Here is a 13,702-nt window from a genome sequence, read left to right on the forward strand (position 1 = left end):
AAAGACCTGAAAAATATGAATATTAGTACATGCCACAACTCAGCAATTGTCTTGAAAATTATATTTCATTTTATTTAGGGCAGGGAAACAAGAAATAACCAAATTTCATGAGATTCCCAATACTCCCCAATAAATCAATCCTACGTAGGGTCCAATAAGGTCTTGTTACAGAGTAAAACATCCACTGCACAATCACTATCAGATATTCTCAGACAAGTACAGCATGGGGTTGAACAATCTAACATTCCTGAGGCAGGTGTAAACTTGCTCTAAACTTTCCAAATGGCAAGCAGTAAATGTCTATTAAGGGAAATGAAGCCTCAAAGCTGTATCATCAAAGCAGTTACAGCACAGGGACAGCAAAATTGACAGAGCTCAAAGCGGTGATCTCACAGAGAATGAGTTTAGTGATTGGTGGATTGGGTGAAAGAGGGAACAAAATACTCTTTTGCATTTTTCATTTACTTTAATTTAGTAGACAAATGTCCAGTGTTTAGTTCCTAAGACAGTCAGCAGAAGGAGATGTTTTGGGACTAACTGGTCAGCTGTTTAACATGTAACTTTAAAATAAAGTTAGACAGTTCCACTGCAATGACATGGTCAGCTTGTGGAATGTGGGATTCTGGGATGCTTGACGTCTGAAAATATCTGTAGGAGACGTCACAGGCTGCAAAAACTGGAGTTCGATTTTCTGGATCGGGAGTAATGGTGGGGGGGGGGCATCCATGGGGCTGAGGACGTGGGGAAGAACACAGTTATGGACGTGGCTACACCACAGTTTATGGGCTGTGTGACAGCCAGGTAGTCCAGGAGTTACCTGAGAGGATCTAGGTTACAAATCAGTTTCCTCCTTTGGAAACGAGTGATGGAGAGGATTCATCAGAGGAATGCAGACAGAGTCGCGTCAGTGACAGCATGTCCAGCTCAGCTGGACAGGAAGATAGGAAGAAGAGGGTGGGTTCTTTAGTTCGATGAACAGGGTGGTGTTTCTACAGCCACAAACATATCTCCAGCGTGCTATGATAAACTCCCTACTGCAAGGGTCAAGGACATTACAGAACAACTGCAGGAAATTCTGCTGGATCAAAAGACAGAGGCAACGCTTCACGTTGGTGACAAAGACCTTGATAGGAAGGCAGGAATGTGATCCATAATACAGATTTGAGGCAGCTGGGAGTAAGATTGAAAAGCTGTAACGCAGTCATCTCAGAATCACTGCCAGTCCCACATGCTGGTGAGGATAACCATTGAGCGGTAAAATGTATCTGGAAAATGGGTTCAGGATGGCAGACAGCATATTTCAGAGGCACTAGGACCAGTTCTGCAGCAGGTTGACTTCAATAAGTTGGACAGTTTACACCTTGGCATGACTGGAATGGACATCCTCACCCTCACAAACAGGTTTGCGAGTGCTGTTGGGGAGGTGGCAAACAAGATTGGAAATGGCCTGGGAATGTAAGAGGAATCTTACCTTCAGGGGAAAGCTGCATTGATATTCTTCCTCCCCGATCAGTTTCTGGGTCATTCTTTGCTGTGTCCTAAATTGCTCCCAATCGTTAGACTTACCGTGGTTTCTGTCATTCTTACTGACCATTTCAAATCACTGAATGGATTGCAATCTGTAAGTTTGTTTATTATCACACTAACTGGTAACATTGACATCAGAGCAAAATGTCTGACACTTCCATCGAGATTTTACAAAACAAGATTTACACCAGTCCAAGAAAGCAAAGAAATAAATAGATGACATTGGAACATTTTGGATAGATGAGTGCGAATTTAAAATTGACAATTTGGAAGACAACATGCCTGTGTAGGGCACTGCAGTCAGTGAATGATCAGGAAATGGGATTTTTTTGTCTGTCACTGAGCTCACTGATTGGGCCTTGGATTTCCCCATCATTTCAGCAGCTGATTCATGGGAAGAAACAAATTTTAAAAAAGAAATGATATCACCATCAGGCCATAAGACCATAAGACCATAAGACATAGGAGTGGAAGTAAGGCCATTCGGCCCATCGAGTCCACTCCGCCATTCAATCATGGCTGATGCGCATTTCAGCTCCACTTACCAGCGTTCTCCCCGTAGCCCTTAATTCCTCTAGACAACAAGAACCTATCAATCTCGGCCTTGAAGACATTGAGCGTCCCGGCTTCCACTGCACTCCGTGGCAATGAATTCCACAGGCCCACCACTCTCTGGCTGAAGAAATGTCTCCGCATTTCTGTTCTGAAATGACCCCCTCTAATTCTAAGGCTGTGTCCACGGGTCCTAGTCTCCTCGCCTAACAGAAACAATTTTCTAGCATCCACCTTTTCAAAGCCATGTATTATTTTGTACGTCTCTATTAGATCTCCCCTTAATCTTCTAAACTCCAACGAATACAATCCCAGTATCCTCAGCCGTTCCTCATATGCTAGACCTGTCATTCCAGGGATCATCCGTGTGAATCTCCGCTGGACACGTTCCAGTGCCAGTCTGTCCTTCCTGAGGTGTGGGGACCAAAACTGGACACAGTACTCCAAATGGGGCCTAACCAGAGCTTTATAAAGTCTTAGTAGTACATCTCTGCTTTTATATTTCAACCCTCTTGAGATAAGAGACAACATTGCATTCGCTTTCTTAATCACAGACTCAACCTGCATGTTTACCTTTAGAGAATCCTCGACTAGCACTCCCAGATCCCTTTGTGCTTTGGCTTTATTAATTTTCTTACCATTTAGAAAGTAACCCATGCTTTTATTCTTTTTGCCAAAGTGCAAGATCTCACACTTGCTCACGTTAAATTCCATCAGCCATTTCCTGGACCACTCTCCCAACCTGTCTAGATCCTTCTGTAGCCTCCCTACTTCCTCAGTACTACCTGCCTGTCCACCTAACTTCGTATCATCGGCAAACTTCGCTAGAATGCCCCCGGTTCCGTCATCCAAATCATTAATATATAATGCAAACAGCTGTGGCCCCAGCACCGAACCCTGCGGGACACCGCTCGTCACCGGCTGCCATTCTGAAAAAGAACCTTTTATCCCAACTCTCTGCCTTCTGTTAGATAGCCAATCCTCAATCCATCCCAGCAGCTCACCTCGAACACCATGGGCCCTTACCTTGCTCAGCAGCCTCCCGTGTGGCACCTTATCAAAGGCCTTTTGAAAGTCTAGATAGACCACATCCACTGGGTTTCCCTGGTCTAACCTACTTGTTACCTCTTCAAAAAATTCCAACAGGTTTGTCAGGCATGACCTCCCTTTACTAAATCCATGTTGACTTGTTCTAATCAGACTCTGCTCTTCCAAGAATTTAGAAACCTCATCCTTAATGATGGATTCTAGAATTTTACCAACAACCGAGGTTAAGTTGATTGGCCTATAATTTTCCATCTTTTGCCTTGATCCTTTCTTGAACAAGGGGGTTACTACAGCCATCTTCCAATCATCCGGGACCTTTCCTGACTCCAGTGACTCTTGAAAGATCTCAACCAATGCCTCTGCTATTTCCTCAGCAACCTCTCTCAGAACTCTAGGGTGTATCCCATCGGGGCCAGGAGATTTATCAATTTTAAGACTTTTTAACTTTTCTAGCACTATCTCTTTCGTAATGGCAACCATACTTAACTCATTCCCATGACACCCTTTAATTTTTGGGATATTACTCATGTCTTCCACTGTGAAAACTGACGCAAAGTACTTGTTAAGTTCTCCTGCTATTTCCTTATCTCCCATCACTAGGCTCCCTGCATTAGTTTGAAGTGGCCCAATGTCTACTTTTGCCTGTCGTTTGTTTCTTATGTACTGAAAGAAACTTTTACTATTATTTCTAATATTACTGGCTAGCCTACCTTCATATTTGATCCTCTCATTTCTTATTACACTCTTTGTTATCCTCTGTTTGCTTTTGTATCCTTCCCAATCTTCTGATTTCCCACTGTTCTTAGCCGCTTTACAGGATCTCTCTTTTTCTTTAATACATTTCCTGACTTCCTTTGTCAGCCAAGGTTGTCTAATCCCTCCCCGGTTAATCTTTCTTTTCTTGGGAATGAACCTCTGTACAGTGTCCTCAATTATACCTACAAACTCCTGCCATTTTTGCTCTAGTGTCTTCCCGGTTAGCCTCTGCTTCCAGTCTATTTTAGTCAGTTCTTCTCTCATGCCCTCATAATTACCTTTATTCAACTGTAACACCATTACATCAGATTTTGCCTTCTCCCTTTCAAACTCCAGACTGAACTCTACCATATTATGGTCGCTACTTCCTAAGGGTTCCCTTACTTTAAGATCTTTTATAGAGTCTGGTTCATTGCAAAGCACCTCACACTTAGCTACATTGAACTCCATTTGCCACCTTTCTGCCCAGCTCTGCAGCTTATCTATATCCCACTGTAACCTGCCACATCCTTCCTCACTGTCAACAACTCCTCCAACTTTTGTATCATCCGCAAACTTGCTCACCCAGCCTTCTAGCCCCTCCTCCAGGTCATTTATAAAAATGACAAACAGCAATGTTCCCAAAACAGATCCTTGCGGAACACCGCTAGTCACGGCACTCCAAGATGAACTTTTACCATCAACTACTACCCTCTGTCTTCTTCCAGCCAGCCAATTCCTAATCCAAACCTCCAACTCACCCTCAATGCCATAGCTCCGTATTTTTTGCAGTATCCTAACCTTATCAAATGCCTTACTAAAATCCATGTACACCACATCTACCGCTTTCCCCTCATCCACCTCCTTAGTCACCTTCTCAAAGAATTCAATAAGGTTTGTGAGGCATGACCTGCCCTTCACAAAACCATGCTGACTATCCTTGATCACATTATTCCTATCCAGATGTTCATAAATCCTATCCCTTACAATTCTCTCTAAGACTTTGCCCACAACAGAAGTGAGACTCACCAGCCTATAGTTACTAGGGTTATCCCTACTCCACTTCTTAAACAAGGGAACCACATTTGCTAGCCTCCAGTCTTCTGGCACTATTCCTGTAGACAACAAGGACATAAAAATCAAGGCCAATGGCTCTGCAATCTCCTCCCTTGCTTCCCAGAGAATCCTAGGATAAATGCCATCAGGCCCAGGGGACTTATCTATTTTCACCCTTTCCAGAATTTCCAACACCTCTTCCCTACATACGTCAAAGCCATCCATTCTACTTAATTGTGACTCAGTATTCACATTGGCAACAATGTCCTGTTCCTGAGTGAATACTGACGAAAAGTATTCATTCAGTGTCTCCCAATCTCTTCAGCCTCCACACGCAACTTCCCACTACTATCCTTGACTGGACCTATTCCTACCCTAGTCATTTTTTTATTCCTGACATGCCTATAGAAATCACATAGGCTGCCCTCTTCCATTTAACAAGGGATTCCAATTCCTTATTAAACCACGGCTCCCTCACACGACATTTTCCTCCCTGCCTGACAGGTACATACTTATCAAGGACACTCAATAGTTGCTCCTTGAACAAGCTCCACATATCAATTACGCCCTTCCCTTGAAGCCTATTTTTCCAATCCACGCATCCTAAGTCATGCCTCACCCCATCATAATTTCCCTGCCCCCAGCTATAACTCTTAGCCTGCAGTGCACACTTATCCCTCTCCATCACTCAAGAGCGGGAAAGGTTATTGATGCTTGTCAGGCCCTTGATGGAACTGCGTGACTAATAAAGAAATTTAGATTCATAGAACATACAGCATTACAGCACAGTACAGGCCCTTGATGGAACCGCTCGGGAAATAGCGCTATTTAGAGTCATAGAACAAACAGTATTACAGTGCAGTACAGGCCCTATATGGAATGACTGGGCTCTTACCAGACATAGGACCAATACAACATAGCACATTACATAACAGTGCAGGCTCTTTATGGAACTGCGTGACTAATAAAGGAAGTTGGACTCATTGAACATACAGCATTACAGCACAGTACAGGCTCTCAAAGGAACTGCTCGTGAGATACAGGTAGTTAAAGTCATAGAACATACAGCATTACAGCGCAGTACATGCCCTCTATGCAACCTCTCATCTCTTACTGGACATTAGACCAATACAACATAGAACTTTACAGCACAGTACAGGCCATTTATGGAACTGCTTGACTAATAAAGGTAGTTAGACTCCTAGAACTCACAGCATTATAGCACAGTACAGACCCTTTATGCAACCACTCGGCAAACACCGGACATTAGACCAATACAACATAGAACATTACTGTATAACACAGGCGCTTTATGGAACTGATGGAACCGCTTGGGAAATAGAGGCAGTTAAAGCCAAAGAACATACAGTATTACAAGTGCAGTATAGGCCCTCTATGGCTCTTATCGGACATTAGACCAATACAACATAACAGATTACACCACAGTACAGGCTCTTTATGGAACTGTGCGAATAATAAAGCAAGATAGACTCATAGAACATACTGCATTAGAGCGCAGTACAGGCCATTTATGTAACCATTCGGCTAATACCAGAAATTAGACCAACACAAGATAGAACATTACTGCACAGTACAGGCCCTTGATGGAACTGCGCGACTAATAAAGGAAGTAGAACTCATAGAACATACAGCATTACAGCGCAGTACAGGCCCTTTATGGAACCACTCGGCTAATACCGGACATGAGACCAACATAAGATAGAACATTACTGCACACTACAGGCACTTGATGGAACTGTGTGAATAATAAAGGATACAGGCAGTTAGAGTCATAGAACAAACAGCATTACATCACAGTACAGACCCTTTGTGGAGCCACTCGGCTCTTACTGGACATTAGACAAATACAGCATAGAACATTACAGCACAGTACAGGCCCTTTATGGAACTGATCAGCGAATAAAGGAAGTTAGACTCATAGAACCCACAGCATTACAGCGCAGTACAGGCCCTTTATGGAACCACTCAGCTAATTCCGCAAGTTACACCAACACAAGATAGAACATTACTGCACAGTACAGACCCTTGATAGAACAGCTTGGCTAATAAAGGAAGTTAGACTCATAGAACATACATCATTTCAGCACAGTATCAGGCCACTTATGGAACCACTCAGCTAATTCTGCAAATTATACCAACACAAGATATATCATTACTGCACAGTACAGGCCCTTGATGGAACCTCTCAGCAAATAAAGGAAGTTAGAGTCATAGAACATACAGCATTCCAGCACAACACCGGCCCTCTATGCAACCATTCGTCTCTTACCGGACATTAGACCAATACAACATAGAACATTTCAGCACAGTACAGACCCTTGATAGAACAGCTTGACTAATAAAGGAAGTTAGACTCATAGAACTCACAGCATTATAGCACAGTACAAACCCTTGATTGAACCGCTCAGCATATACAGGTAGTTAGAATCATAGGACAAACACCATTACAGCGCATGACTCTTACCAGACATTAGACAATTACACCTTGGAACGTTGCAGCACAGTACAGGCCCTTTATGGAACTGCGCAACTAATAAAGGAAGTTATACTCATAGAACATACAGCATTACAGCACAGTACAGGTCCTTTATGGAACCAGTTGGCTAATCGGACATTAGACACTCTTATTGGACATTAGACCAACACAGGATAGAATATTACTGCACAGTAGAGGCCCTTGATGGAACTGCGCGACTAATAAAGGAAGTTAGACTCATAGAACTCACAGCATTAAAGCACAGTACAAGCCCTTGATTGAACCGCTCAGCAAATACAGGTAGTTAGAATCATAGAACAAACAGCATTACAGCACAGTACAGGCCGTTCATGGAACCACTCAGCTAATTCCGCAAATTACACCAACACAAGATAGAACATTACTGCACAGTACAGACCCTTTATGGAACTACTATGGAACTGCATGTCTAATAAAGGAAGTTATACACATAAAGCATACAGGATTACAGCACAGTACAGGCCCTTTATGGAACCACTCGGCTAATACTGGACAAGATAGAGCTTAAAAATGTGTTGCTGGAAAAGCACAGCAGGTAAGGCAGCATAAAAGGAGCAGGATGAAGGCTTATGCCCGAAACATCGATTCTCCTGCTCCTTTGATGCTGCCTGACTTGCTGCGCTTTTCCAGCAACACATTTTTCAGCTCTGATCTCCAGCATCTGCAGTCCTCACTTTCTCCCAACACAAGATAGAACATTACTGCGCAGTACAGGCTCTTTATGGAACCACTTGGCACATTAGACCAATATAACATAGAACATTACACTCGGCTAATACAGGAAGTTAGACTTATAGAACACACAGCATTAAAACACAGTGCAGATGGACCAGCTCAGCTAAAACAGGTAGTTAGAGTCCTAGAACAAACATCATTACAGAGCAGGTTCCTTTATGGAACTACTCAGCTAATAACGGAAATTACATGTTTTACTAGGGTCAGAGATGGGGGTAAAAGAGGTGGAGGTGTGGCATTGCTTGTCAAGGATAGTATTACAGCAGTAGAAAGGGTGATGGAGGAAGAGTTGCCATCTGAGGTAGTTTGGGCAGAGGTTAGAAATAGGAAAGGTGAGGTCACCCTGTTAGGAGTTTTCTACAGGCCTCCTAATAGTCCGAGAGAAGTAGAGGAAAGTATTGCGAGGATGATTCAGGAGAAGAGTGAAAGTAGCAGGGTGGTTGTTATGGGGGACTTTAACTTCCCAGATATTGACTGGGAAAGCTATAGCTCGAGTTGGTTAGATGGGTCGGTGTTTGTCCAATGTGTGCAGGAGGGTTTCCTGACACAATATGTAGACAGGCCAACAAGAGGTGAGGCTATACTGGATTTGGTTCTAGGTAATGAACCAGGCCAGGTGTTAGACTTGGAGGGAGGTGAGCACTTCGGGGGCAGTGACCACAACTTGGTGACTTTTACTCTAGTGATGGAGAGGGATAAATGTGCACTGCAGGGCAACTGTTATAGCTGGGGGCAGGGAAATTATGATGCGGTGAGGCATGACTTAGAATGCGTGGATTGGAAAAATAGGCTTCAAGGGAAGGACACAAATGATATGTGGAGATTGTTTAAGGAACAGCTAATGGGTGTCCTTGATAAGTATGTACCAGTCAGGCAGGGAGTAAACGGTCTTGTGAGTGAGCCATGGTTTAATAAGGATTTGGAATCCCTTGTGAAAGGGAAGAGGGCGGCCTATGTAAAGATGAGGCGTGAAGGTTCAGTTGGGGCGGTTGAGAGTTGTAAGGTAGCCAGGAAGGATCTAAAGAGAGAGCTAAGAGCAGCGAGAAGCAGACATGAAAAGTCCTTAGTTGGTAGGATTAGGGAAAACCCAAAGGCTTTCTACAGGTATGTCAGGAATAAAAGGATGACTAGGGTAGTTATCGGTCCAGTCAAGGATAGTAGTGGGAAGTTGTGTGTGGAGGCAGAGGAGATTGGTGAGACACTAAATCAATACTTTTCGTCAGTATTCACTCAGGAACAGGACACTGTTGCTGATGTGAATATTGAGTCACAAGTGATTAGAATGGATGGCTTTGAGGTATGTAGGGAAGAGGTCTGGGGAATACTGGAAAGGGTGAAAATAGATAAGTCTCCTGGGCCTGATGGCATTTATCCTAGGATCCTCTGGGAATCTAGGGAGGAGATAGCGGAGCCATTGGCCTTGATTTTTATGTCGTCGTTGTCTACGGGAATAGTGCCAGAAGACTGGAGGATAGCAAATGTGGTCCCCTTGTTCAAGAAGGGGAGCAGGGATAGTCCGAGTAACTATAGGCCAGTGAGTCTCACTTCTGTTGTGGGAAAAGTCTTAGAGAGAATTGTAAGGGATAGGATTTATGAACATCTGGATAGGAATAATGTGATCAAGGATAGTCAGCATGGTTTTGTGAAGGGCAGGTCGTGCCTCACAAACCTTATTGAATTCTTTGAGAAGGTGACCAAGGAAGTGGACGAGGGTAAAGCAGTAGATGTGGTGTATATGGATTTTAGCAAGGCGTTCGATAAGGTACCCCAAGGCAGGCTAATGCAAAAACTACGGAGGCATGGCATTGAGGGTGCATTAGAGATTTGGATTAGGAATTGGCTGGCTGGAAGGAGACAGAGGGTAGTAGTTGATGGTATAGGTTCATCTTGGAGCACAGTTACTAGCGGTGTTCCACAAGGATCTGTTTTAGGACCATTGCTGTTTGTCATTTTTATAAATGACCTGGAGGAGGGGCTTGACGGCTGGGTGAGCAAGTTTACGGATGATATGAAAGTCAGTGGAGTTGTGGACAGTGAAGAAGGATGTGGCAGGTTACAGCGGGATATAGATAAGTTGCAGAGCTGCGCAGTAAGGTGGCAAATGGAATTCAATGTAGCTAAGTGTGAAGTCACTCACTTTGGTAGGAGTAACAAGAAGATGGATTACTGAGCTAATGGTAGACTACTTGGTAGTGTGGATGAGCAGAGGAATCTTGGTGTCCATGTACACAGATCTTTGAAAGTTGCCACCCAGGTAAATAGTGCTGTGAAGAAGGCATATGGTGTACTGGGCTTTATTGGTAGAGGAATTGAGTTCCGGAGTCCTGAGGTCATGTTGCAATTGTATAAGACACTGGTGCGGCCTCATCTGGAGTATTGTGTGCAGTTTTGGTCGCCATACTATAGGAAGGATGTGGAGGCATTGGAACGAGTGCAGAGGAGGTTAACCAGGATGTTGCCTGGTATGGTAGGAAGATCGTATGAGGAAAGGCTGAGGCACTTGGGGCTTTTCTCATTGGAGAAAAGAAGGTTTAGGGGAGATTTGATAGAGGTGTACAAGATGATTTGGGGTTTAGATAGGGTTGACAGTGAGAACCTTTTTCCGCGTATGGAGTCAGCTGTTACTAGGGGACACAGCTTTAAATTAAGGGGAGGTAGGTATAGGACAGATGTTAGGGGTAGATTCTTTACTCAGCGGGTTGTGAGTTCATGGAATGCCCTGCCAGTAGCAGTGGTGGACACTCCCTCTTTATGGTCATTTAAGCGGACATTGGACAAGCATATGGAGGTTATTGGGCTAATTTAGGTTAGGTAGGTTTCAGTCAAGGGCCGAAGGGCCTGTACTGCGCTGTATTTTTCTATGTTCTATGTTCTATGTCATACACAGGGACTGCTGATTTCTGTATTATACACAGGGACTGATGTCCTCTACAATGTACACAGCACTGCTGTTCTCTGCATGTGCGCAGGGACTTTTGTTCTCTATTTTATACATAGGGAGTGCTGTTCACTATGTTATACACAGGGACTGCTCATCTCTGTATTGTACAGACGAACTGCTGTTCTCGTATTATACAAAGGGACTGCGGTTCTGTGGAATAGACCCAGTAACAGCTGTTTTCTATAGTATACACAGGGATTGCAGTTCTGTATAATAGACGCAGGGACTGCTGTTCGCCATATTATACAAAGGGACTGCTGTTTTCTACAATGTGCACGAACTCTGTTGTTTTCAACATTGTACACTGGGACTGCCATTCTCTACAGTATATGCAGGACTGCTGTTCTCTAGGTTATACACAGGACTGCTCTTCTGTATAATAAACACAGAGACTTTTGTTCTCTCCATCATACACTCTTTATTAAATACAGGCACTGCTGTTCTCTATATTATATTCAGGGATTAGTGTTCTCCACAATGTACAGAGGCACTGCTGTTCTCTGCATTGTTCGCAGTGATTGCTGTTCTCTATATTATACATAGGGACTGCTGTTCTGTGGAATAGACACAGGTACAGCTGTTCTCCATAGTAAACAGAAGGACTGCTGTTCTCCATATTATACACAGGGTCTGTTGGTCTCTACAATGTGCAAAGACTCTGCTGTTCTAGACATTGTATACAGGGACTGCCTTCCTCTACACTGTACACAGGTGCTGCTGTTCTGTACAGTGTACGCAGGACTGCTGTTCTCTTCATTATACACAGGGACTGCTGTTCTCTACAATATTGACAAGGATTACTGTTCTCCACATTAGAAACAGGGACTGCTTTTCTACATTAATCTCAGGGTTTGCTGTCCTCCATAATATACACAGTGCTGTTCTCTATATTACACACAGGGACTCCTGCTCTCTATGATATACACAGGGACACATGTTTTCTATATTGTACACAGGGACTGCTGTTCTCTGTGAAACACAGGGACTGCTATTCTCTATATTATGCACTGGGATTGCTGTTCTCTATATTATACACAGTGACTGCTGTTCTCTACATTATACACTGGGATTGCTGCTCTCTTTATTAAACACAGGGACCGCTGTTTACTATATTATATGCAGGGACTGCTGTTCTCCATATTATATGTAGGGACTGCAGTTTTCTATAATGTACACAGGACCACTGTTTTCTGCATTTTACACAGGGACGACTGGTCTCTCACGGACACCTATTCTCTATAGTATACACTGGGACTGCTGTTCTCTACATGAGACATAGGATCTGCTGTTCTCTACAATATACTGTCCTCCACATTAGAAACAGGGACTGCTGTTTTCTACATTATTCTCAGGTTTTGTTGTTCTCTTTATGATACACAGTGACTGCTGTTCTCTATATTATACACAGGCACTGGTGTTCTCAAAAATAGACACAGGGACTGCTCTTCTCTGTATTATACACAGGGATAGCTGTTCTCTATATTGTACACAGGGATTGTTGTTTGCTACAATCTGCTCAAGGACTAGTGTTCACCAGATCATGCACAGGGACTGCTGTTTTATACATTATACACAGGGATTGTTATTCTCTACATTATACCCAGGGACTGGTGTTCTCTAAATTTTACACAGTGACTGCTGTTCCCTAATTAGACACAGGTATTGCTGTTCTCTTCGTGAAGCACAGGATCTGTGGTGCTTGATATTATATACAGGGACTTTGTTCACTTCATTAAACACAGGGACTTCTGTTCTCCATATTATGCACAGGTAAGGCTGTTCTCTATTTTTTACGCAGGAACTCCTGGTCTCTCTATTACACACAAGGACAGCTGTTCTCTGTAATATACACAGGAACTGCTGTTCTCTTTATGAAACATAGGGAATGCTGTACTCTACATTAAACACAGGGACTGCTGTTCTCCATAATAGACACAGGGACTGTTGTTCTCTACATTATACACAGGACTGCTCTTCTCTATAATAAAAACAGAGACTGTCGTTCTCTACATCACACATGGGGATTGCAGTTCTCTTTATTAAACACATGGTCTGCTGTTCCCTATATTATATTCAGGGACTAGTGTTCTCCACAATGTATAGAGGCACTGCTGTTCTCTGTGTTGTACTCAGAGACTAGAGTTCCCCACAATGTACAGAGACACTGCTGTTGTCTACGTTGCACACATGGATTGCTGTTCTCTACATTGTATGCAATGACTGCTGCTCTCTGCATTGTGCGCAGGGACTACTGTTCTCTGTATTATACACAAGGACTGTTCTCTATATTACACACAGTTTCTGCTGTTCTCTATATTATACACAGGGGCTGCTGGTCTATACAACGTACAAAGGCTCTGCTGTTCTGGACATTGTATACAGGGACTGCCTTTCTCTACACTGTACACAGGTGCTGCTGTCCTCCATAGTGTACTACATCATACACAGGGACTGATGGTCTCTACAATGTCCACAGGGACTACTGTTCTCTATATTATACACAGCGACTGCTGTTCTCTACATGAGACACAGGATCTGCTGCTCTCTACAATATACACAGGGACAACTGTTCT

The sequence above is a fragment of the Chiloscyllium punctatum genome, chromosome 18, assembly GCF_047496795.1.
Source record: "Chiloscyllium punctatum isolate Juve2018m chromosome 18, sChiPun1.3, whole genome shotgun sequence".
NCBI lineage: Eukaryota > Metazoa > Chordata > Chondrichthyes > Orectolobiformes > Hemiscylliidae > Chiloscyllium > Chiloscyllium punctatum.